The following is a 24448-nucleotide window of genomic DNA, read 5'->3' on the forward strand; positions in this document are numbered from 1 at the left end:
AGAAGGCGAGGGATAGGAATCGTCCAGTGCATTAGAACTACATTTTCTAAAGGCCTTCTCTTGTGGGGTTTTAAGAGTACAGCAATCGCAAAAAGCATGACCTGCACTTGACTCATGTTTAGCAGCATATGTCTGAGTGAGCAGGCGTTTACAAACCTCAGCTAAATAAATCAAAACTGAGAAACTGAATTCTTAGCCCTGGATCTGAGTGCTTCGTCCAAATTGGTGATGACAGCAATGAATCCTAATACGAAGCACCAGGTATCTAGGATAAAATGTCAAACCTCACATCAAATGCCAACCCCTCATTTTTTATTAATGGCAATTTTTGACGCTAGAGTTACTTGCACAACTCTCGTTAAAAATAATTGTTTCAATCTTAGCCCTGTAAAAAATGCAATGTGGGGTTACCTTTAATGCTGTGCTATGCACGGTTTTAATAAATGAATGGAAACTCCAAGTAATTAGCATCAAACTTGGGGATACCATTTCAGAGAACTACTGAGGAATAAGGATACAGATCAGTCATTAGACCGTCAAGGAATTAGACCCAAACTGGGGTATGGTTCCACGAGCACCGGCAGCTCTCTGGTACTGCATTCACATGATCATTGGTCATATACGAAAAGGACGACATTCCGGAGGTGGAAATAGGCGGTCTTTGCGATGGAGGAGATTTGGAAGCTCTGCTCAGGGTCAAATAGGACTCCTTTGTGCATTTTTTGTAACAAACTCATAAATGCGTTCTTCATAACCATATCAGACGGAGGAAATCTTGTTGCAGAACTCAAAATCCAAAGTAAGAAGGTGGGTTAAAGAGACATTTGAGGCAGGCAGAATCTACAAAGACAGAGCAAGTGAGGCAGAGTTTTAGGACATGAACAGCACCTCAAATCTAGCCATGTAAGGCTAAGGTTGATGCATTCCACTGCCAATTTTGTCTCATTTTCTGAAGACATTGCGGGTAATTTTAACCTAACCCACCCATTGGGAAACTGATGGGATCGGGTGCAACGCTGGCTTTACACCTGCCCGATTATTTTCTCCATTGAAATCATGGAGAGTAATGTTGGATGGGGTGTAAAATGAGAGTTTCCCGCCTGGCAAGTTACATTAAAATAACCCCCAAGAGTCAGACTTTCACTTTCGGCAGTGGCAGAAAATTGGCAAGAGCAGAAAATCGGGCGGGGTGTATAATGGGTAAACGAACTGCTACAGTCAGTTTTCCTCCACTGCCAAAAGTGCAAAAAATGCCCTTATTTGGATGGTTCCACAACTGCTGGGAGCTCCCCTGGTACCCCACCCAAGTAGGCAGTCTTCACGTGAAAAGCTAGACAATATAAGTAGGCAATTCGACTCTGGAGGGCATCACAGCTGAGCTCGATCTTATTGTCATCTGGGGCGGGGAGTGGAGGGGAGGGAAGGCTTTCTCTGTGCACTAAGTGTAACAAATTCTTATCACGCTTATGATTTCTCGACACCTGGTGCATTGCAGAAATCTTCTTCACCCCCCAACCCCCCTGACCACATCCTCATCCCACACTAATGTCCAAATACACTGACTATCAACTAGGGGGTCACTGAATAATGCTGAGGAGTAGGAACCCTGGTGCATTCTCTTGCTCTCCCCACCCCAGGGACAACTGCAACACTCCAATTGCTGCCTAGGGTAATGTCAGCAAACAGCACAGAACAGGAACATGGCCTTCTGATCCATATGGCTTTCCACTACACTAGATCATTGCTCACTAAACCGTCAGAAATGATCAGGATGAACAGTTTAAATAAAATCAAAATAATAGGGTAGAAATTCTGATTAAAATCAGTTCCTATATGCCACTTAACATGCTTCTATCAAATATTTATCTGTACTACTCTAACACTGGCTTCAACCCACCTACTTTAAAAGAGTTCACTAAAATCATTGCAGATGGGAAGTTGATTCAAGCATATTAAGTGTACATATGGGAATGGATTCAATTGGAATTTCTACCTGAAAGAGCGTGTACAAGAAGGGAAGGTAACCCCCTCCGATGTTCTGTCGGACCCTTAGCTGAGTTTCAAACCCATCATTCCTTCCTCCTCCACCACATCACCCGACTCCGCCCTTCCCTCACTCCCACCGCCACTGAAACGCTTATCCAGGCTTTTGTGACTTCCAGACTTGACGTCTCAAATGCCCTGTTCACCGGCCTCCTGAGCTCAAACCCACACACGATCCAATTCGTCCAAACCACCCCCACCTGTATCCTGCCCCACACTAAGTTCCACTTATCCACCACCCTCATCCTCACCGACCCTCACTGGGTCCCTCTCTCAATGCATCAAATTCAAAATCCTCATCCTCATTTGCAAATCCCTCATTGCCCCAACCTTCCTTTACAAGTGTCTCTGGCCCCAACTCATTGGCCGTGCCCTTCCTCTTGTATAGTCCCCCCTCACTCTGCTCTATCATCAGTGAAACAGCCTTCAGCTGTCTCCATCCTGCTCTGCTGAACTCCCTCTTTAAACCCATCCAAGTAGTTGATGCAGAGACCATTGCATCATTTAAGGGATGAGCAGATAACCATTTGAAGCAGAAGAGGAGTCAGGAAAGAATAGGATAGTGGGATTAGTTTTGGATTGTTCTACCAAAGGGATGGCACAGACACGATGGGCTGAACGGCTGCCTTCTGTGATAAACTTCTGTGACCTTGCTACCTCTCTCCCCAGCTTTAAAAGCCTCCTCAGAATCTATCCTTTTGACCATCTCCCCTACTACTGTTCAGTGCCCATTTCCCCTCTGTCGCAGCCTTGGGATGTTCTGCTACATTAAAAGTGCTATATAAATGCAAGTTGCTATTTAAAACTAATGAAGTACCTTTGAAGCGGAGTCACTGTTGTAATGAAGATTTATGATAGACATAGTCCAGCAAGCACCATTGGAGCTGACCTAGCCTCAGACAACACTCTCGACATATCGATTGCTTTGTCCTTTAACAAATGCGCAATTGAAAGTAGTTTCCATAAAATGAACCGGATATGAAATTTGGTCAACACGTTGCGATACTTTCCAGTTGTTATTTACAATAATCTTCCTGTTGCATGTTTCATTAATTAAAATCTATTCTAATCAGGCTCTTGTACAATCTTCTGCACCTGTTAACGATGGCACGCTGTGTAATTGGAAGGGTTTGGGAAGTCTCACATACAGAAACAAGATACGCTCAGATCAAAAAGATAATTTAATATCCAATTAATATTTATGCAATTAAATGTCATCAACTATGTTAGCATTTCTTGTAACAGATAATTAGTGCAATGTCAAAGCCCCTTATAACACATTCATTTCACTTAATTATAATATTGTACTGATTTTTAATTGTCAGGCTCCAAACACCAACAAATTGTTCAGACAGAGAAGCATGAAATTAAATGCATGAAGTAAATGAGTCAGGCAAATGTATTTAATGTAACAGTTTAATATTCTGTTTAGGGATAATGGAATTTATTCTCTTTCAGGTTTAGCACCATCTGGAACCCCCCAAGGGGAATACAAATACCATTAACTGACGATAAATGGAAAATAAACTAGTAATGCTCCACGCAGTTTGACATTTCTTTAATGAGAGGAGAAAAGCAAAGCGATTTGCAGGTACAGATGTTTGCATTTTTCTTCATCAGCTCATCAACACTTAATTGGAATCACAGTAAATAAGCACCTTAGAATCAAGGCTTCATTTGGCCGAATTTTACAGATATGGTCATCATAATTAATGAGCTAATTTGTGCTGCTGTTGCAGGGGGTTGCCATAAGGTCCTTTCATCGCTGCCCCCGAGATCAGACAGATGCCATAAAATCTTCTCACTCGGCCAACTGTAAGGGTCCAAGGCCAGGATGGTTCCAGTCTCAGGTTCCAGGTGGGGAATGGGTACATAGTACTTCATAGTATAAATTGGCAATTTCATGCTGAGAGGCCATAAAGATGGCTGGCCTGGCCAAATGAAATATCATGTTTCAGCAGGGGTTTTCTTGTCAACTGTCTTTCTATTTAATTCATTCTTGGGATGTAAGTGTTACTGGCAAAGCCGGCATTTATTGCCCATCCCTAATTGCCCTTGAGAATGTGGTGGTGAGCCGCCTTCTTGAATCGCTGCAGTCCGTGTGGTGAAGGTTCTCCCACAGTGCTGTGAAGGATGGAATTCTAGGATTTTGACCCAGTGACGATGAAGGAACGGTGATATATGTCCAAGTCAGGATGGTTTTTGACTTAGAGAAGAGCTTAGAGGTGTTGGTGTTCCCATGCACCTGCTGCCCTTGTTCTTCTAGGTGGTGGAGGTCGCAGGTTTGGGAGGTGCTGTCGAAGAAGCCTTGGCGAGTTGCTGCAGTGCAGACTGTCAGTAGAACACACTGCAGCCACAGTGCGCCAGTGGTGGAAGGAGTGGATGATTAAGGTGGTTGATGGGGTGCCGATCAAGCGGGCTGTTTTATCCTGGATGGTGTCGAGCTTCTTGAGTCTTGTGGCAACTGTCTCATGTGCGCGGAAACGCATCACCGTGTTTAAGAGGCTCCCAACCAAACTATAGAGAAATCTGTACAGGTAGAGAGCTGCTTACCCAGTATGAAATGCATGCTGCATCTCCATTGCAATACACCCCACCTACCTAAGTTCAGAGAACTTAGGTGCAAGTTGGCTGAGCCAAGGCTTGAGGACCCACAAGTATGCGTACGACACAGACTGAGGTGCAGCTCAATGGGCATCAGCAGCTCTCTGGAATTGGCAAAGAATTAGACAATGGGAATGCAGGACTTGGTGTAGATGAGGACATGGGCTGCAACATTTTTAATGAGTTGTAATTTGGGGAGGAAACGGGAGGAAGAGACTGGCCAGGAAAGCTTTAGGAGAGATTGAGATTGGAGGTGATTAAGGCATAGATCAGGATTTTGGCAATATATGATAATAATTAAGAACATAGGAACAGGAGTAGGCCATTCAGCCCCTCGAGCCTGCTCCGCCATTCAATGAGATCATGGCTGATTTGCACTTCAACCCCATTTTCCTCTCTTTGCTCCATTGTAACTTAACCTAACAAAGATCTATCAGTCTCATTCTTAAAAATTTCAATTGACCTAGCCTCAACAACCTTTTGGGGGAACGAGTTCCAGATTTCATCAGCACTGAACCCACCTCCAGATGCACTGAAACTAAACCACAAAGGAATATAGTCCACTATTAAGTCCATCTGCTTTACTTCTGTATCCAATTATTTACGAGATTCATTGTTAACATATGGAAAAAACAGAATATGTTATCAGGACCAGTGGGATATAATTTATAATCCACTCACATCGCTGACAATTGCTCATCTGTGACTTGTAGTCTTTTGACCCATTCCTGAGCTAGAAATAATAGCCCGTGAGTAAATCACTAATAGCTGAGTACAAACAGGGGGCTCTAGGGGGGGGAGGAGCTAAATACGATTAAAATCACTAAGGAATTGGTACTCAGTAAAATAATGGGACTCAAGGCGGATAAATCCCCGGGACCTGATGGCTTACATCCGAGGGTCTTGAGGGAAGTGGCAGTAGGGATTGTGGATGCTTTGGTAATAATTTTCCAAAATTCTCTGGACTCGGCAAAGGTCCCGGCAGATTGGAAAACTGCCAATGTAACACCCTTATTTAAAAAGGGTAGTAGGCAGAAGGCTGGAAATTATAGACCAGTTAGCCTAACATCTGTGGTGGGTAAAATTTTGGAATCTATTATCAAGGAGACAGTAGCGGAACATTTGGATAAACATAATTTAATAGGACAAAGTCAGCATGGCTTTACGAAGGGGAAGTCATGTCTGACAAATTTGCTTGAGTTCTTTGAGGACATAACGTGCAGGGTGGATAAAGGGGAACCAGTGGACGTAGTGTATTTGGACTTCCAGAAGGCATTCGACAAGGTGCCACATAAAAGATTATTGCTCAAGATAAAGAATCACTGGATTGGGGGTAATATTCTGGCATGGGTGGAGGATTGGTTATCTAACAGGAAGCAGAGAGTTGGGATAAACGGTTCATTCTCAGACTGGCAACCAGTAGCCAGTGGTGTTCTGCAGGGGTCGGTGCTGGGTCCCCAACTCTTTACAATCTATATTAACGATTTGGAGGAGGGGACCAAGTGTAACATATCAAAGTTTGCAGATGATACAAAGATGGGAGGAAAAGTGGAGAGTGAGGAGGACATAAAAAACCTACAGGGGGATATAGACAGGCTGGGTGAGTGGGCGGAGATTTGGCAGATGCAATACAATGTTGGAAAATGTGAGGTTATGCACTTTGGCAGGAAAAATCAGAGAGCAAGTTATTATCTTAAAGGCGAGAAACTGGAAAGTACTGCAGTACAAAGGGATCTGGGGGTCCTAGTGCAAGAAGATCAAAAAGTTAGTATGCAGGTGCAGCAGGTGATCAAGAAGGCCAACGGAATGTTGGCTTTTATTGCTCGGGGGATAGAATATAAAAACAGGGAGGTATTGCTGCAGTTATATAAGGTATTGGTGAGACCGCACCTGGAATACTGCATACAGTTTTGGTCTCCATACTTAAGAAAAGACATACTTGCTCTCGAGGCAGTACAAAGAAGGTTCACTCGGTTAATCCCGGGGATGAGGGGGCGGACATATGAGGAGAGGTTGAGTAGATTGGGACTCTACTCATTGGAGTTCAGAAGAATGAGAAGCGATCTTATTGAAACATATAAGATTGTGAAGGGGCTTGATCGGGTGGATGCAGTAAGGATGTTCCCAAGGATGGGTGAAACTAGAACTAGGGGGCATAATCTTAGAATAAGGGGCTGCTCTTTCAAAACTGAGATGAGGAGAAACTTCTTCACTCAGAGGGTAGTAGGTCTGTGGAATTTGCTGCCCCAGGAAGCTGTGGAAGCTACATCATTAAATAAATTTAAAACAGAAATAGACAGTTTCCTCGAAGTAAAGGGAATTAGGGGTTACGGGGAGCGGGCAGGAAATTGGACATGAATTTAGATTTGAGATTAGGATCAGATCAGCCATGATCTTATTGAATGGCGGAGCAGGCTCGAGGGGCCGATTGGCCTACTCCTGCTCCTATTTCTTATGTTCTTATGTTCTTATGTATTGGTGAGACCGCACCTGGAATACTGCATACAGTTTTGGTGTCCATACTTAAAAGACATACTTGCTCTCGAGGCAGTACAAAGAAGGTTCACTCGGCTAATCCCGGGGATGAGGGGGTGGACATATGAGGAGAGGTTGAGTAGATTGGGACTCTACTCATTGGAGTTCAGAAGAATGAGAGGCGATCTTATTGAAACATATAAGATTGTGAAGGGGCTTGATCGGGTGGATGCAGTAAGGATGTTCCCAAGGATGGGTGAAACTAGAACTAGGGGGCATAATCTTAGAATAAGGGGCTGCTCTTTCAAAACTGAGATGAGGAGAAACTTCTTCACTCAGAGGGTAGTATGTCTGTGGAAATAGCTGCCCCAGGAAGCTGTGGAAGCTACATCATTAAATAAATTTAAAACAGAAATCGACAGTTTCCTAGAAGTAAAGGGAATTAGGGGTTACGGGGAGCGGGCAGGAAATTGGACATGAATTTAAATTTGAGGTTAGGATCAGATCAGCCATGATCTTATTGAATGGCGGAGCAGGCTCGAGGGGCCGATTGGCCTACTCCTGCTCCTATTTCTTATGTACAACATCCACGACTTATTGATTAGCCCCCACAATACGTGAGAATTTTTCTCCCAAGGTACAATTTTCAGAGAATGTATTTGAATATCTGGAATGAAAGTCCACTCAAATGTCACCCCCTCCCATCTTCCCGATAAACAAAATTACGAGCCAATATTTTTTTTATTCGTTCATTGCCCATCCCTAATTGCCCTTGAGAAGGTGGTGGTGAGCCGCCTTCTTGAACCGCTGCAGTCTGGGTGGTGAAGGTTCTCCCACAGTACTGTTAGGAAGGGAGTTCCAGGATTTTGACCCAGCGACGATGAAGGAATGACAATATATTTCCAAGTCGGGATGGTGTGTGACATGGAGGGGAACGTGCAGGTGGTGTTGTTCCTATGTGCCTGCTGCCCTTGTCCTTCTAGGTGGTAGAGGTCGGGGGTTTGGGAGGTGCTGTCGAAGAAGCCTTGGCGAGTTGCTGCAGTGCATCCTGTGGATGGTGCACACTGCAGCCACTGTGCGCCGGTGGTGAAGGGAGTGAATGTTTAGGGTGGTGGATGGGATGCCAATCAAGTGGGCTGCTTTGTCCTGGATGGGGTCGAACTTCTTGAGAGTTGTTGGAGCTGCACTCATCCAGGCAAGTGGAGAGTATTCCATCACACTCCTAACTTGTGCCTTGTAGATGGTGGAAAGGCTTTGGGGAGTCAGGAGGTGAGTCACTCGCCGCAGAATACCCAGCCTCTGACCTGCTCTTGTAGCCACAGTATTTATGCGGCTGGTCCAGTTAAGTTTCTGGTCAATGTTGATGGTGGGGGATTCGGTGATGGTAAAGCCGTTGAATGCCAAGGGGAGGTGGTTAGACTCTCTCTTGTTGGAGATGGTCATTGCCTGGAACTTGTCTGGCGCGAATGTTACTTGCCACTTATCAGCCCAAGCCTGGATGTTGTCCAGGTCTGGCTGCATGCGGGCACGGACTGCGTCATTATCTGAGGGGTTGCAAATGGAACTGAACACTGTGAAATCAACAGCGAACATCCCCATTTATGACCTGATGATGGAGGGAAGGTCATTGATGAAGCAGCTGAAGATGTTTGAGCCCAGGACACTGCTCTGAGGAACTCCTGCAGCAATGTCCTGGGGCTGAGATGATTGGCCTCCAACAACCACTGCCATCTTCCTTTGTGCTAGGTATGACTCCAGCCACTGGAGAGTTTTCCCCCTGATTCCCATTGACTTCAATTTTACGAGGGCTCCTTGGTGCCACACTCGGTCAAATGCTTCCCAGTGGGAGTAACTCTCACCTCACCTCTGGAATTCAGCTCTTTTATCCATGTTTGGACCAAGGCTGTAATGAGGTCTGGAGCCGAGTGGTCCTGGCGGAACCCAAACTGAGCATCGGTGAGCAGGTTATTGGTGAGTAAGTGTCGCCTGGTAGCACTGTCAACGACACCTTCCATCACTTTGCTGATGATTGAGAGTAGGCTGATGGGGCGGTAATTGGCCGAATTGGATTTGTCCTGCTTTTTGTGGACAGGACATACCTGGGCAATTTTCCACATTGTTAGTTAGATGCCAGTGTTATTGCTGTACTGGAACAGTTTGGCTAGAGGCGCAGCTAGTTCTGGAGCACAGGTCTTCAGCACTACAGCCGGGATGTTGTCGGGGCCCATAGCCTTTGCTGTATCCAGTGCACTCAGCCGTTTACTTGATATCACGTGGAGTGAATCGAATTGGCTGAAGACTGGCTTCTGTGATGGTGGGGATATCGGGAGGAGGCCGAGATGGATCGTCCACTCGGCACTTTTGGCTGAAGATGGTTGCAAACGCTTCAGCCTTGTCTTTTGCACTCACGTGCTGGACTGCGCCATTATTGAGGATGGGGATGTTCACAGAGCCTCCTCCTCCCGTTAGTTGTTTAATTGTCCACCACCATTCATGACTGGATGTGACAGGACTGCAGAGCTTTGATCTGATCCGTTGGTTGTGGAATCGTTTAGTTCTGTCTATAGCATGTTGCTTCCACTGTTTAGCATGCATGTAGTCCTATGTTGTAACTTCACCAGGTTGGCACCTCATTTTTAGGTACGCCTGGTGCTGCTCCTAGCTTGCTCTTCTATACTCCTCATTGAGCTAGGATTGATCCCTTGGCTTGTTGGTAATGGTAGAGTGAGGAATATGCCAGGGCATGAAGTTACAAATTGTGCTGGAATATAATTCTGCTGCTGCTGATGGCCCACAGCGTCTCATGGATGCCCAGTTTTGAGCTGCTGGATCTGTTCTGAATCTATCCCATTTAGCACGGTGGTAGTGCCACACAACACGTTGGATGGTGTCCTCAGTGCGAAGACGGGACTTCGTCTCCACGAGGACTGTGCGGTGGTCACTCCGACCAATACTTTTTTTTTATATTCGTTCACGGGATGTGGGCATCGCTGGCGAGGCCAGCATTTATTGCCCATCCCTAATTGCCCTCGAGAAGGTGGTGGTGAGCCGCCTTCTTGAACCGCTGCAGTCCGTGTGGTGACGGTTCTCCCACAGTGCTGTTAGGAAGGGAGTTCCAGGATTTTGACCCAGCGACAATGAAGGAACGGCGATATATTTCCAAGTCGGGATGGTGTGTGACATGGAGGGGAACGTGCAGGTGGTGTTGTTCCCATGTGCCTGCTGCTCTTGTCCTTGTAGGTGGTAGAGGTCGCGGGTTTGGGAGGTGCTGTCGAAGAAGCCTTGGCGAGTTGCTGCAGTGCATCCTGTGGATGGTACACACTGCAGCCACAGTGCGCCGGTGGTGAAGGGAGTGAATGTTTAGTGTGGTGGATGGGGTGCCAATCAAGCGGGCTGCTTTATCTTGGATGGTGTCGAGCTTCTTGAGTGTTGTTGGAGCTGCACTCATCCAAGCAAGTGGAGAGTATTCCATCACACTCCTGACTTGCGCCTTGCAGATGGTGGAAAGGCTTTGGGGAGTCAGGAGGTGAGTCACTCGCCGCAGAATACCCAGCCTCTGACCTGCTCTCGTAGCCACAGTATTTATATGGCTGGTCCAGTTAAGTTTCTGGTCAATGGTGACCCCCAGGATGTTGATGGTGGGGGATTCGGTGATGGTAATGCCGTTGAATGTCAGGGGGAGGTGGTTAGACTCTCTCTTGTTGGAGATGGTCATTGCCTGGCACTTATCTGGCGCGAATGTTACTTGCCACTTGTGAGCCCAAGCCTGGATGTTGTCCAGGTCTTGCTGCATGCGGGCTCGGACTGCTTCATTATTTGAGGGGTTGCGAATGGAACTGAACATTGTGCAGTCATCAGCGAACATCCCCATTTCTGACCTTATGATGGAGGGAAGGTCATTGATGAAGCAGCTGAAGATGGTTGGGCCTAGGACACTGCCCTGAGGAACTCCTGCAGCAATGTCCTGGGGCTGAGATGATTGGCCTCCAACAACCACTACCATCTTCCTTTGTGCTAGGTATGACTCCAGCCACTGGAGAGTTTTCCCCCTGATTCCCATTGACTTCAATTTTACTAGGGCTCCTTGGTGCCATACTCGGTCAAATGCTGCCTTGATGTCAAGGGCAGTCACTCTCACCTCACCTCTGGAATTCAGCTCTTTTGTCCATGTTTGGACCAAGGCTGTAATGAGGTCTGGAGCCGAGTGGTCCTGGCGGAACCCAAACTGAGCATCGGTGAGCAGGTTATTGGTGAGTAAGTGCCGCTTGATAGCATTGTCGATGACACCTTCCATCACTTTGCTGATGATTGAGAGTAGACTGATGGGGCGGTAATTGGCCGGATTGGATTTGTCCTGCTTTTTGTGGACAGGACATACCTGGGCAATTTTCCACATTGTCGGGTGGATGCCAGTGTTGTAGCTGCACTGGAACAGCTTGGCTAGAGGCACAGCTAGTTCTGGAGCACAAGTCTTCAGCACTACAGCTGGGATGTTGTCGGGGCCCATAGCCTTTGCTGTATCCAGTGCACTCAGCCGTTTCTTGATATCACGTGGCGTGAATCGAATTGGCCGAAGACTGGCTTCTGTGATGGTTGGGATATCGGGAGGAGGCCGAGATGGATCATCCACTCGGCACTTCTGGCTGAAGATGGTTGCAAACGCTTCAGCCTTGTCTTTTGCACTCACGTGCTGGACTCCGCCATCATTGAGGATGGGGATGTTTGCAGAGCCTCCTCCTCCCGTTAGTTGTTTAATTGTCCACCACCATTCACGACTGGATGTGGCAGGACTGCAGAGCTTTGATCTGATCCGTTGGTTGTGGAATCGCTTAGCTCTGTCTATAGCATGTTGCTTCCGCTGTTTAGCATGCATGTAGTCCTGAGTTGTAGCTTCACCAGGTTGGCACCTCATTTTTAGGTACGCCCGGTGCTGCTCCTGGCATGCTCTTCTACACTCCTCATTGAACCAGGGTTGATCCCCTGGCTTGTTGGTAATGGTAGAGTGAGGAATATGCCGGGCCATGAGGTTACAGATTGTGGTGGAATACAATTCTGCTGCTGCTGATGGCCCACAGCGCCTCATGGATGCCCAGTTTTGAGCTGCTGGATCCATTCTGAAACTATCCCATTTAGCACGGTGGTAGTGCCACACAACACGTTGGATGGTGTCCTCAGTGCGAAGACGGGACTTCGTCTCCACGAGGACTGTGCGGTGGTCACTCCTACCAATACTGTCATGGACAGATGCATTTGCGACAGGTAGATTGGTGAGGACGAGGTCAAGTAAGTTTTTCCCTCGTGTTGGTTCGCTCACCACCTGCCGCAGGCCCAGTCTAGCAGCTATGTCCTTCAGGACTCGGCCAGCTCGGTCAGTAGTGGTGCTACCGAGCCACTCTTGGTGATGGACATTGAAGTCCCCCACCCAGAGTACATTTTGTGCCCTTGCTCCCCTCAGTGCTTCCTCCAAGTGGTGCTCAACATGGAGGAGGACTGATTCATCAGCTGAGGGAGGACGGTAGGTGGTAATCAGCAGGAGGTTTCCTTGCCCATGTTTGACCTGATGCCATGAGATTTCATGGGGTCCAGAGTCAATGTTGAGGACTCCCAGGGCCACTCCCTCCTGACTGTATATCACTGTACCGCCACCTCTGGTGGGTCTGTCCTGCCGGTGGGACAGGACATCCCCAGGGATGGTGATGGAAGAGTCTGGGACGTTGGCTGAAAGATATGATTCTGTGAGTATGGCTATGTCAGGCTGTTGCTTGACTAGTCTGTGGGACAGCTCTCCCAATTTTGGCACAAGTCCCCAGATATTAGTGAGGAGGACCTTGCAGGGTCGACTGGGCTTGGTTTGCCATTGTCGTGTCCGTTGCCTAGTGGTACGTCCGGTTTTATTCTTATTATGACTTTTCGTAGCGAGATTTTACAACTGAGTGGCTTGTTCGGCCATTTCAGAGGGCAATTAAGAATCAACCACATTGCTGTGGGTCTGGAGTCACATATAGGCCAGACCGGGTCAGGACGGCAGGTTTCCTTCCCTAAAGGACATTAGTGAACCAGATGGGTTTTTACGACAATCCGGTCGTTTCATGGCCATCATTACTGATACTAGTATTTTAATTCCAGATTTTTATTTAATTAATTGAATTTAATTAATTAATTGAATTTAAATTCGCCAGCTGCCGTGGTGGGATTTGAACTAATGACTCTGGATTTTAGTCCAGGCCTCGGGATTACTCGTCCAGTAACATAACCACTATGCTACCGTACCCGTCATGGACAGATGCATCTGCGACAGGCGGATTGGTGAGGACGAGGTCAAGTAGGTTTTTCTCTTGTGTTGGTTCGCTCACCACCTGCTGCAGGCCCAATCTGGCAGCTATGTCCTTCAGGACTCCGGCCAGCTTGGTCAGTAGTGATGCTACCAAGCCACTCTTGGTGATGGACATTGAAGTCCCCCGCCCAGAGTGCATTCTGTGCCCTTGCTACCCTCAGTGCTTCCTCCAAGTCGTGCTCAACATGGAGGACTGATTCATCAGCTGAGGGAGGACGGTAGGTGGTAATCAGGAGGAGGTTTCCTTGCCCATGACCTGATGCCTTGAGATTTCATGGGGTCCAGAGTCAATGTTGAGGACTCCCAGGGCCACTCCCTCCTGACTGTACATCACTGTACCGCCACCTCTGGTCGGTCTGTCCTGCCGGTGGGACAGGACATGCCCAGGTATGGTGATAGAAGAGTCTGGGACGTTGGCTGAAAGGTATGATTCTGTGTCAGGCTGTTGCTTGACTAGTCTGTGGGACAGCTCTCCCAATTTTAGCACAAGTCCCCAGATGTTCGTGAGGAGGAATTTGCAGGGTCGACTGGGCTCGGTTTGCCTTTGTCGTGTCCGGTGCCTCGTGGTCCATCCAGTTTTATTCTTATTTTGACTTTTTTTAGCGAGATTTTATAACCGAGTGTCTTGCTAGGCCATTTCAGAGGGCAATTTAGAATCAACCGCATTGTTGTCGGTCTGGAGTCACATTTCGGCCAGACCAGGTAAGGACGGCAGGTTTCCTTCCCTAAAGGACCTTAGTGAACCAGATGGGTTTTTACGACAATCTGGTAGTTTCATGGCCATCATTACTGATACTGTTTTTTTTAATTCCAGATTTTATTTAATTAATTGAATTTAAATGCCCCAGCTGCCGTAGCGGGATTTGAACTCATGACTCTGGATTACTAATCCAGTAACATAACTACTATGTTACGGTAACCCTGAATCCTTAATATTCCCATTAAGGATTCTTTCCTGGTCTCTGGTATGTTCTCCTTGTACAGAAGCAATGTGGCTGAAATTTAATTCTGGACACCACAGGGGTTAAGTTGGTTCACCCCCAAAAACAGGCACTGAGATTAACACGTGCCCGTTGGTTGTGATGCAGGCAGCACGTAACATTCATGCTGCCTGATGATGATGACATGATTGCTGTGTGCAGCCGGTGCTACCTGCACTGTTGAGTGGATGCACGCATCAGCAGGAGGCCTCGTTAATAGGAGTGGCTAGCACCACTTAAAGGCAGCCTGCATCTCTTAAAGGGGAGGTGCACTGTGGCTGCAGGAAGTGCTGGAAGTCCACTGGGAAGTAAATCTGTGCTGGAATATCGTGAAGAATGGCTGCGCCTGTGAGAGAGCGTGCACCAAGGTTCTTGGATGATGCACTAGAGGCCTTGGTGAAAGAGGTGGACAGAAGGAGGGGAATCCTATATCTGCAGGGGGGCAAGAGGCCCTCCAGACATATGCTCACGAGGCAGTGGGAGGCAGTAGTGGATGAGGTCAATGCCAGGAACATAGTGCCAAGAGCACGGATGCAGTGCAGAAAGAAGTTCAATGATTCAACATGAGTGGTCAAGGTAAGTGAGTTCAACTGTCAAGTGGCATCTCCTACCAACTACCCGCATCCACTGCTCCATGTACTACACCCCCCATCACCCACCTACCAACAAACTCTTTTAATCAGTACGCAACTCTTCCAATCAGATGCTTCATCTACCACTCACACATTACCACTGTTGCAAGCCACACTCCCACAACTCACTGGTCACACACACTGGCAGCTATTCAACCACGACAGCCACATCACCCAGACATCTTGCAGGACACTCACCAACAAGTTTCCAGCTTTCTTGCAGGAGAAGGTGGCACATAACAGGAGACAGCAAGTGGCAGTGGCTCCATGGAACATGAACCTGCTGTCGTCTCTCAGGATGACAGCCTTCCTGTCCTACCCCTGCCACTCCACCAGTGCCCTTGCTGTTGCCTGTCTGCTAGCCAGCCCACTCCCTGTAGAGTATTGCAACTTTATTCAAGTATAGAAAACCTCCAAAAACAGGTACAAATGCTTCAGCAGCCAGAACAAATAATCCAGCCAAATACTCCTGCATGATCCCTTTAAATAGCACTGGCGGGGGGTCCTCCATGCCTTTTAAGACCTGTTCAGCTGTGCGAGGTTAAGACAGTGCATTGGCTGGAGCATAGAGTTCCAAAATAGCAGTGCTCCTTTTAAATCAGCATTGCACACTGATTCGCGTCATAATCGCCTTACTCTACATGCTGCCAGTGTTCATTAGGTGCATGTGCGCAAACGTCTTTACCAAGATGGCGTCCTGCGCATGTCACACCAGAAGTGAGCGTGTGCATCTCGGACGCCATTTTCAGGGCTTAGGTGTCTGTGTAGCGCCTACAGAACAGGCGCTACATGGCCCAATTTCGCCCCCCACTTGCCCAGGCAGGATGTGGAAACCTAATTACTGTAGGAGATTTTAATGCTAACACTTATAATACCTTCTTTAAGCTTACATTGTATTACTGTAGGAGACTTTAATGTTAACAGCACTTCTAATGCCTTCCTGTCTGATGATGGAAAGATAGTTTGGAGGGTTAAAGTAATTTCAGACCAGGAATTGCAAATTAATAACTTGAAAATACTAATTAAAGATTTGGCATTGCAGTGTGCAAGGTAATGTGACAAAGCTCTGGGGCCAGAATTAAAACAGACTAAATGGGATCTTAATACATTGCTTAGAGCAGTTTTAGCTTCAGTTATAAAAGAGAATGTGCGATCCAAGTTCTTCTAACATGGTGAGAGAGTGGGAAAGTTACTGGCTCCCTCTGTTGAGGAAGGTTCAGAGATATGTCTCAGCTATTAATCTCAACTAAGGATAGGTGAGTGTTGATGCAACTGAAATTAGTCAATTTGTTGATTCCAATAGTTCTTTTCACACTGGAGACCAATGAAACACCATCAGTGCCAAATGCGTACTTTATTTGTGTGACCATCTCTGAAACGTCACAGGGACAGAGGGAAATTTTTTTGGACTAGCCCATCTTAATTGGGTAAATAAATAAATCAGACAAGCAATTAAATCACTTCCTGCCTCAGAGACGTTTTGCTTGGATAGTTTTATAACAAATATAATTATTTTTTCCCAGCCCTGATATCCTTCAATTAAATAAGACTATTGGAATCAATGAAACCTGCCAAGATTACACTGCCTGTTACCGTTCCCACCTGCCTTATCAACACAAATTTCAAGATGCTTACACCATGTTTGGGCATAGATTTCTTTTCATGGTCATCCACTTTGGCCATTTGGATTCTGTAAAGGGGACATTTACCAACACACGAAAACGAAGACCAGGAAAAGACCAGCTGGTTCGTCGAGCCTGTCTCATGTGGTCACGATGCAACTCGTGCAAACCTTCCACACCCCCCTCACCCATCCATCCACCAGCCACGCAATTTCCTCAGAGAGGGGAAAAAAAGAGATAAAAAACTTAGGCCATTATCAGATTAAAAGACAACTCCGCAAAATTCCTCTCCGACCTCCTCCGATAATACTGGAAGGTTTTAGACGCTCTTCTTTAGTGGGAGTGAAATTGGGAGCCATTAGTGGTGTATACATTCAGTGATATGCAGAGCGAGCATGGGAGGCTCAGTATATTTTGCCTTGCACACCAACGACTGCAATCTCATTAGATGCCTAAAGTTCCTCTGGAGCATTCAACCGTGGGTACACCCTCCAGTATGGGTGTGGTCATTGCTTCCTTCATTGGATTTAAACTTTATATCCCCAATTTAGAGACAGCAGCAAAATCGGGGACCGTGGCACTAACCCGCTCACCTGTGCCAGTAGCAGGAAGGGTGCACTTTACCAAATGTTGCACATTTTATTAGGTTCAGTGTGCAGGAACCTAGCCAGCAGCATGATTGGCTGGGAGGCAGGACATTCAGCTCTTAAAGGGCTGCTGCTGGCTCTTACTGGGTTTGTTTTTTTTTGCTCCCCCACCAAGTTACTTAGTTTCGCAAGAATAAACGTGGGCAAAACTCTTCCATTTTCTGATGATGTCTTGGTGCAGGAGGTACAGCAGAGAAAGGTGACCCTCTTTGGCGATGGAGGGCACGGTCCTGCAAAAGCAGAGGTGCAAGCAACTTGGAGGGAGGTGGCCAGCAGAGTGAACACTGTCTCTCAGGTTCGCAGGCTATCTAGAAGAGTGCAAAGGTAAGTGTATCCACTTTTACACACAAATTCAGGAGCTCGAGTACCCTCGGGGAATTAGCAAGAAAAACTTTTTCTACACGCTGTTTTACTGGAGAAAAGTTTTGTCGGAAGCATGAATAGCTTACACTAACGCGCATAAATGTTAAAATAAAACCAACAGTGCCACAAGAACCTATATGCATTCTGCATTGGAATGCACTCACGTGAGAAGGGATGTGAACTGTCCACCAGATGCATGAACTACATGAACTTAATATCTGGCAGATGTCCCCTACAGATGATTAGAAGGATCTGACAACGTAAAAGCTTAATGTTGAGGTAATACACATGGTTACAGGAAGAGTGGTCCCCGTGCTGGAATTCACCTGCAGGTCAGCATGAGGCAGGTGGTATTGTTTTGGTGACAGCCTCTTGTGTGAAACAGAGGCTATGAAGACTGGTCTCCTCTATCATGCTCAGGTAGGATTGTATAGGTGGATCCTGACAATGCCTCAGGTGGTGTTGTCCCCTGCAATTAGTGTCCCCTCATGAATTCATCCACCTCGTCTAAAAGTGAGCATCTTCGGGACCCCCAAAGGAATTCCCATCCTCAGCACGTTGCTGCAGATTCAATTGTAGTTACAGCCAATAGCATTCTCATTAAGGTGTCAGCCTTATCCCACTCCAGAGACTTGAGCACAAGATCTAGGCTGACACTCCAGTGCAGTACTGAAGGAGCACTGCACTACAGAGAGAGGGAGGGGCAAGAACAAGAGAACATAGATTCAAGTATTAGGAGGTCAGTTCCTGCGTGAGGCAAACTATGGCCTGGGCTGGGAATTAAGGTACAGCCGGTCGGTTTTACAACTAAAGGCCAACTAGAAAGAAAGGAAAATGTTTATAAGCATTCAGCCCCCAATTCATGACAGCGTAGCATGTTGCTATTGTTTTGTATGTTACGGGACGTGTCCAAGAAGAAGTTAAAAGAACCTGAAAGTACTAGACTGTTTAGTCATGTATATTGTGCAAAACAAAGCACCTTCTTGATTTGACATAGACCTCATCTCAGAAGAGTGTTCATCAATTCTGCCTGCTGGAGAAACATACGTGAGGACACACGTGAATAAAATAATATCCAGCTCGTATGATGAGGAGATACATTGTTACCCCCTCCCCATACCGGCGAGTTACTCTATTGTATAACTAGATATTGGACAGTGCAGGAAAACACCACAGCATAAGGGACATAGGATCCACTTTAGGGAGTAGTCAGTGCCAATGAACCTAAGAGAGTATCTATGGCAGACCCAAAACCCAAATCAGCCTCGATACTGGAATAAATTTAGGGGTGTGTAGAGCTGGGGAGGAGACTCCATCAATACCTTTTGGTAGATGTACTGAGGCATTCACGATGAATGTGATTCCCAAATTAATTTTTTTATGGTTCTCACAGTGGAACCTTGCTCACCGTTAGATGAAAAATCATAGTTTCAATGATAGTTTTCTGTTTTTCCATACACAATTATTCAGCCTATTGTCAGTTAAATTATTGCTTATACTCACAGATTAAAGGCGATATACTGTTCAGGTTACACAACTAGAGCATAGCTTTGAGTGGCCTCAGCAAGGGCAAATGCATTGAAGATAATTGATGGATATAATAGCCAAGTAGAGCGGGGGCATGGAGAGTGAGCGGTGAGGCGGGTTTGTGCTCCAATGTTCTTTGTCGTGGCTGGCGACACGTGAGCTCTCACAGATTTTCCCACGTCACGAGTTAATGGTCCCAGTTCAGGCCAACACTAGGAGATAGTGATCAGAGGAAGAAACCAGAACGCGAGTTAGCACAGGCCACTCTCATGTGCCTCCTTGTGGACACTTACACAGCAGGAAGCCTCGCCTGACAGTCGCACATGTGGCGGAAAATTGCAGACACCCCGCATGCCATATTCCGCCCACTAATGACAGGCAACGCGCCTGCCATTTTCCCAATACGTGTAGCCGACAGGCCAAGCCCTCCGCAGGCATGGTCTGTTGGAAAATCGGCCCCATCAGTCATCAAGTAATGAAGCTGGTAACTTGAGTTACACATAGATAAATGGAAAATTAAAACAATAACTGAATTTTTCCTGTGATACAGTGCATTAACAATTTGACTTGTTTTTTCACATTTATCAATAATTTCTATGCTTACGTTTTGCTTCTGGGGAGTTTTTGTTTTGTTTGAGCTCATTAGGGCGGCTGAATCAAACATTTTGCCAATTCTGCAACCAGTGTCTTTACCATGCGCTCCCACTTTGGGGGAAGGCAGACACAGAGTAAAGCCTATACCTCAATATTTTCCTCTTTCTGTAAGACGCCAGAACACTCACTTTCCCGGTTGTCTGAATCAAACAGCTGGGTAACCGGTCTTCCTGCAACTTGAAGATCCACCACGTCATAAATCTCTCCTCTGAGAAACTGGACAGACGCACTTCACAAGCAGCTAACAACATACCTAACTCATATTTATTAAACACTAGGAAGATCGAAGCCATTGTCTTCGGCCCTCGCCATGAAGTCCATTCCATCGCCACCGATTACATCCTCCCTCCTGAAAAGAAAGAACTTGCGTTTATATAGCACCTTTCACAACCTCAGGTTGGTCCAAAGTGCTTTAACGGTCAATTAAGTACTTTTGAAGTATAGTCACTGTTGTAATGTAGGAAACGCAGCAGCTAACTTACGCAAAACAAACTCCCACAAACAGCAATGAGATAAATGACCAGATAATCTGTTTTAGTGATGTTGGTTGAGGGATAAATATTGGCCCGGACAACCAGGAGAACACTCCTTCTTCGAATAGTGCCATGCGATCTTTTATGTCCACCCATGAGGTTAAACAGGACATTGATTTAACATTTCATCTGAAAGACGGCACCTCCAACAGTGCAGCACTCCCTCAGTACTTCACTGAAGTGACTGCTTAGAATATCAAGTCTCTGGAGTGAAACTACAACCATGACCTTGTGACTCAGAGGTGAGAGTGTTATCACTGAACCACGGCTGGCACTGTCTCAGGCTGAACCTGAGTGTTCACAACCTTGCCATCTTATTTGACCCCCCACTGAGCTTTCAACCCCACATCCTCTCCATCACAAAGACTGCCTACTTCCACCTCTGTAACATTGCCCGTCACCACCCTGTCACAGCCCATGTGCTGCTGAAACCTACATCCATGCCTTTGTTACCTCCAGAGTCGACTACTCCAATGCTCTCCTGGCCGACCTCCCATCTTCCACCCTCCATAAACCTGAGCTCATCTAAAACTCTGTTGCCCGGATCTTAACTCGCACCAAGTCCCGTTCACCCATCACCCCTCTGCTTGCTGACCTACGCTGGCTCCCGGCTCACAAATGCCTCGATTTGAATGGCTAATTTTATGCCATTCGTCATATACGGACATTGCACATCTTTTCATTAACGCTCGCAAAAACAGAAAGAGGAGAAACATCGGCTATTCTTTTGAACGATTTTTAAAAGTGGACTGAGGATGGTGCTCCCTCCTTAAATATGCAGATTGTAGATAAAGTCGCCAGGATAATGCAACAACTGTTTAAAAGAGCTGCCCCAACGGTCTTGCAGGTAAATAAAGTGCATTGTGCAGATGTAACTATACAAACCAGACCCGTCGACCACTGCCTGAATGTAGCCATGTGGACACGAGCAGCATCCACTGTGATCCCCCCCACTTACCTCAGATGAAATAGTCTGCTGATGCTCACTGCCTGGGCGCATACTTGAAGAACGGCCACGCAGCTGAGGTACGAGGGGGCAACCAGCACCTGCGGTGCATACCCAGCAATGGGCAGTGCTTTCAGGAGAAGGAGGAGGGGAAGTTCGGAAGATAGGTCCTGAAATTCCTGTGGGATTCCGCCAGTCGCCCGGCTGTAAGTCTCGTGAGAGACTGGAGAAACCCCTAGTAAAATGGCAGAGGCCTTCCTCAGAGTTTTCCCGATGTCTCGTAAGGGATGGACTCTCCATCCATCTCTTACAAGGCAAATGTTGGCGAGGGACGGAGATTCCCCAAACCAGGTGTTCCCATTCCTCAGGCTCCATTGGGACCCTGCGCAGTCATGGAATCATGATCCAAGGAATTTCTGGACCATAAAATTAAAAAAGAATAAAAGGTTTCTCTGATGGTTTAGAGGTGCAGACAGCATCTCTGAATGATATAGGCAGGGAAGTTGCATGTTCGATCCTCAGACTGTGACTGTGCACGGTCAGAGCAGCAGTAGAGATGCTACAATTGCACCCCTACATTGGGGAAGGGACAACTCAGGCACGGCTCCTGCTCCTGATTGCTCTCTTGTTCAAAGTGTGGAGCCACAGATCAAGATGACAATTGTAGACAGAATGGAAATAACTGGCAAATCCATCACCCACTTAGTCTTTGGTCCTCCCAGTGTACAGGATTATTCTTTCCAGTGTACAGGAAGTGTTGAAGTGTGAGTGTTGAATACACTGGTCTCCTGTACACTTTGCAAGACCAAATACAGATTTAGTTACCGCAATGCTGACTGATCCCCCACCCCGGCCTCATTCTGTCAACAAGTATAATCTTGGCCTGTCCATATTTCGTCACTTCAACTCCCCCTTCCCAATCCCGCTCCAATCTCTCCTTCTTTCACTTCTTATTCTGCTCCAAGTTCAATGAAAGCTTCAGGAATAATGGGGTGGGGAGATTTCCTCTGTGTGCTGCACGTAATGGAACTGTACACCCATTCTTCATGAGCAGGTTGAATATTTTGTTACACAAGGGCAGAAAAGAAATCTTTCCCCAGGATCCCATCTTTCTCCTTGGAATTCTGCAGCCTTTTGGCCTGAACGCTGAAATTCGAATCTTAGCCGCCTCCCCAGTTTTCACGCCCGATTCTCCCAACCATCTTCCTCTACATTCCCTTCCATTTTAGAGATTTCTTTTGCACCCATCTTGTCTTTCTAACACTTGACCGAGATGATCTTTGTGCTTCATCCAGCGGTTTCCCTCCCACCTTTTTGAAGAACCAACTTGTAGGTCATGAATTCCATTACCTGCTTCTCTATAATAGTTAATTCACTGAACTCTTGACTGCTTGTTTTACCCTCCCATTACCTCTTCGTTTTGTTCAGTTCTATAAAGGGGCTTGCCTAGCTCTCAATTTCCAGTTCTGATGAAGGGTTTTCTTGAAATGTTAGCCTTTCTGCCTCCTTTACACATGTTGATGGACCTGCCGTATGTTTCCAGCATTTTCTGTTCTTTTATTTTATCTCAGATTTGCAGCAAGTTGTATTTTATTCTCTGAAGTGTACCTGAATGTGACCTTTCAGCTTGTCTCAAAATTTGATGGGTTATTCCGAATGAAACCTTTATCTAAATAGCATCAGGAAATATAAAACAAACCAGGAAATGCTGAGCTAATAGCTCACACGGCAATAAAAATGAAAAATATCACTGCTCCTTCTGACAATCTGCATCAATAAATCATTCTGTGAACGATGAGCATTATCAAAAAGCCAAGAAAATCATTCGATGCAGGGCTGTGAAGAAATATATAAGCAGTGATAAATCAATGTGCTGAGGTTTGCAAGTTTGCATTTGAGGTGACCTAAATATTGTTTGGGCCAGAAATTCCTAGAGCCCTGTGGTGGTGGTGGGGAGGGGGTGCAGTGGGATGGGGAGTTACCTAGCCTGCTGTGACCCTGGCCTCATTCCAAATCCCTGGGGTGGGATAATTTGCTTGGGGGAAGCAGGCGGCTGCTCCATTTCTGGCGTTCCTTGGTCATCTGTTTGGACTAGGGGGGGTGGGAGCAGCAGGTATTTGGCTGGGGCACTTTGCCACTATGTTTCAGAGGTGGCTGTTTCCCCCTGAAGTAGTGTAAAACTATTGTTGCAAAAAGATTACAAATTCGAAGCTGCCGCTTTCTCAACAGCAATCGATGCATTTATGGGCTCCATTTCCGCTAGGATTCGGTCCGGGGGTACAGTTATTCCAGGCGGCACTGGCAGGATTTCTGGCGGAAGACGGAAGAAGTGCCCGCCCGCTCTTCCGTCAAAATTTGGCAGCATTTTTAAGAAAGGGGCCGTGACCAAGCAGAACCAGATTCCCATCCCAAATTCCTGCCCCCAGTTGCCCTTTCCCAGCACCAGGAATTTTTGGATTCTGTGTGTTTTGTTCCTGCGACAGAAAATTTTCAGAAAATAATATTTTAGGATACAGTATATGAGGAATTTGAGACGTGACTTGTGGTAGGTGTAACATGCTTGGGAGGAGCAGGTGTCCTTGGACCTATGGTTCCCAAAGCTCTCCATCACTGTGGTTTTCCTCACCTCATGTCTGGGTCTGTTGTAGACTAATTGATAGAGATTGATTGCTATGATTAGTCAATAACTCCATTATCACTGTAACATGCGATCACCAGGATGGTAGATAGAGAACTAGATGGACCTTTATCTTTTTTCATCTAGCAATTCCTATGTTCCTATGCCTGTCATAAGCTTTAGGCCACAATGTGCATCAACACCACAACCTTATACTGATCTGCCATTTACTGACCTTAACTCAAGGGGGCTACTATTTTTTTTCTTCCCCTTCCAACTGTGCCCTCTCCTGAAGATACTGACTTTTGCTGGATCAACTGTCAGCTCTCTGGGACAGCCCTAAGGGTCTGTTCTTTATGTATGAGCTTAGACAGTCAGTGAGTGCCATGGAGGACATCCCAGTCAAGCCTGATCGCATTAGCATCCAACATCCACATTCTTGCAATTTGCAGTATGAGTCATTGGATACTG

Source organism: Heptranchias perlo, chromosome 19 (genome assembly GCF_035084215.1).
Source record: "Heptranchias perlo isolate sHepPer1 chromosome 19, sHepPer1.hap1, whole genome shotgun sequence".
Classification (NCBI taxonomy): Eukaryota; Metazoa; Chordata; class Chondrichthyes; order Hexanchiformes; family Hexanchidae; genus Heptranchias; species Heptranchias perlo.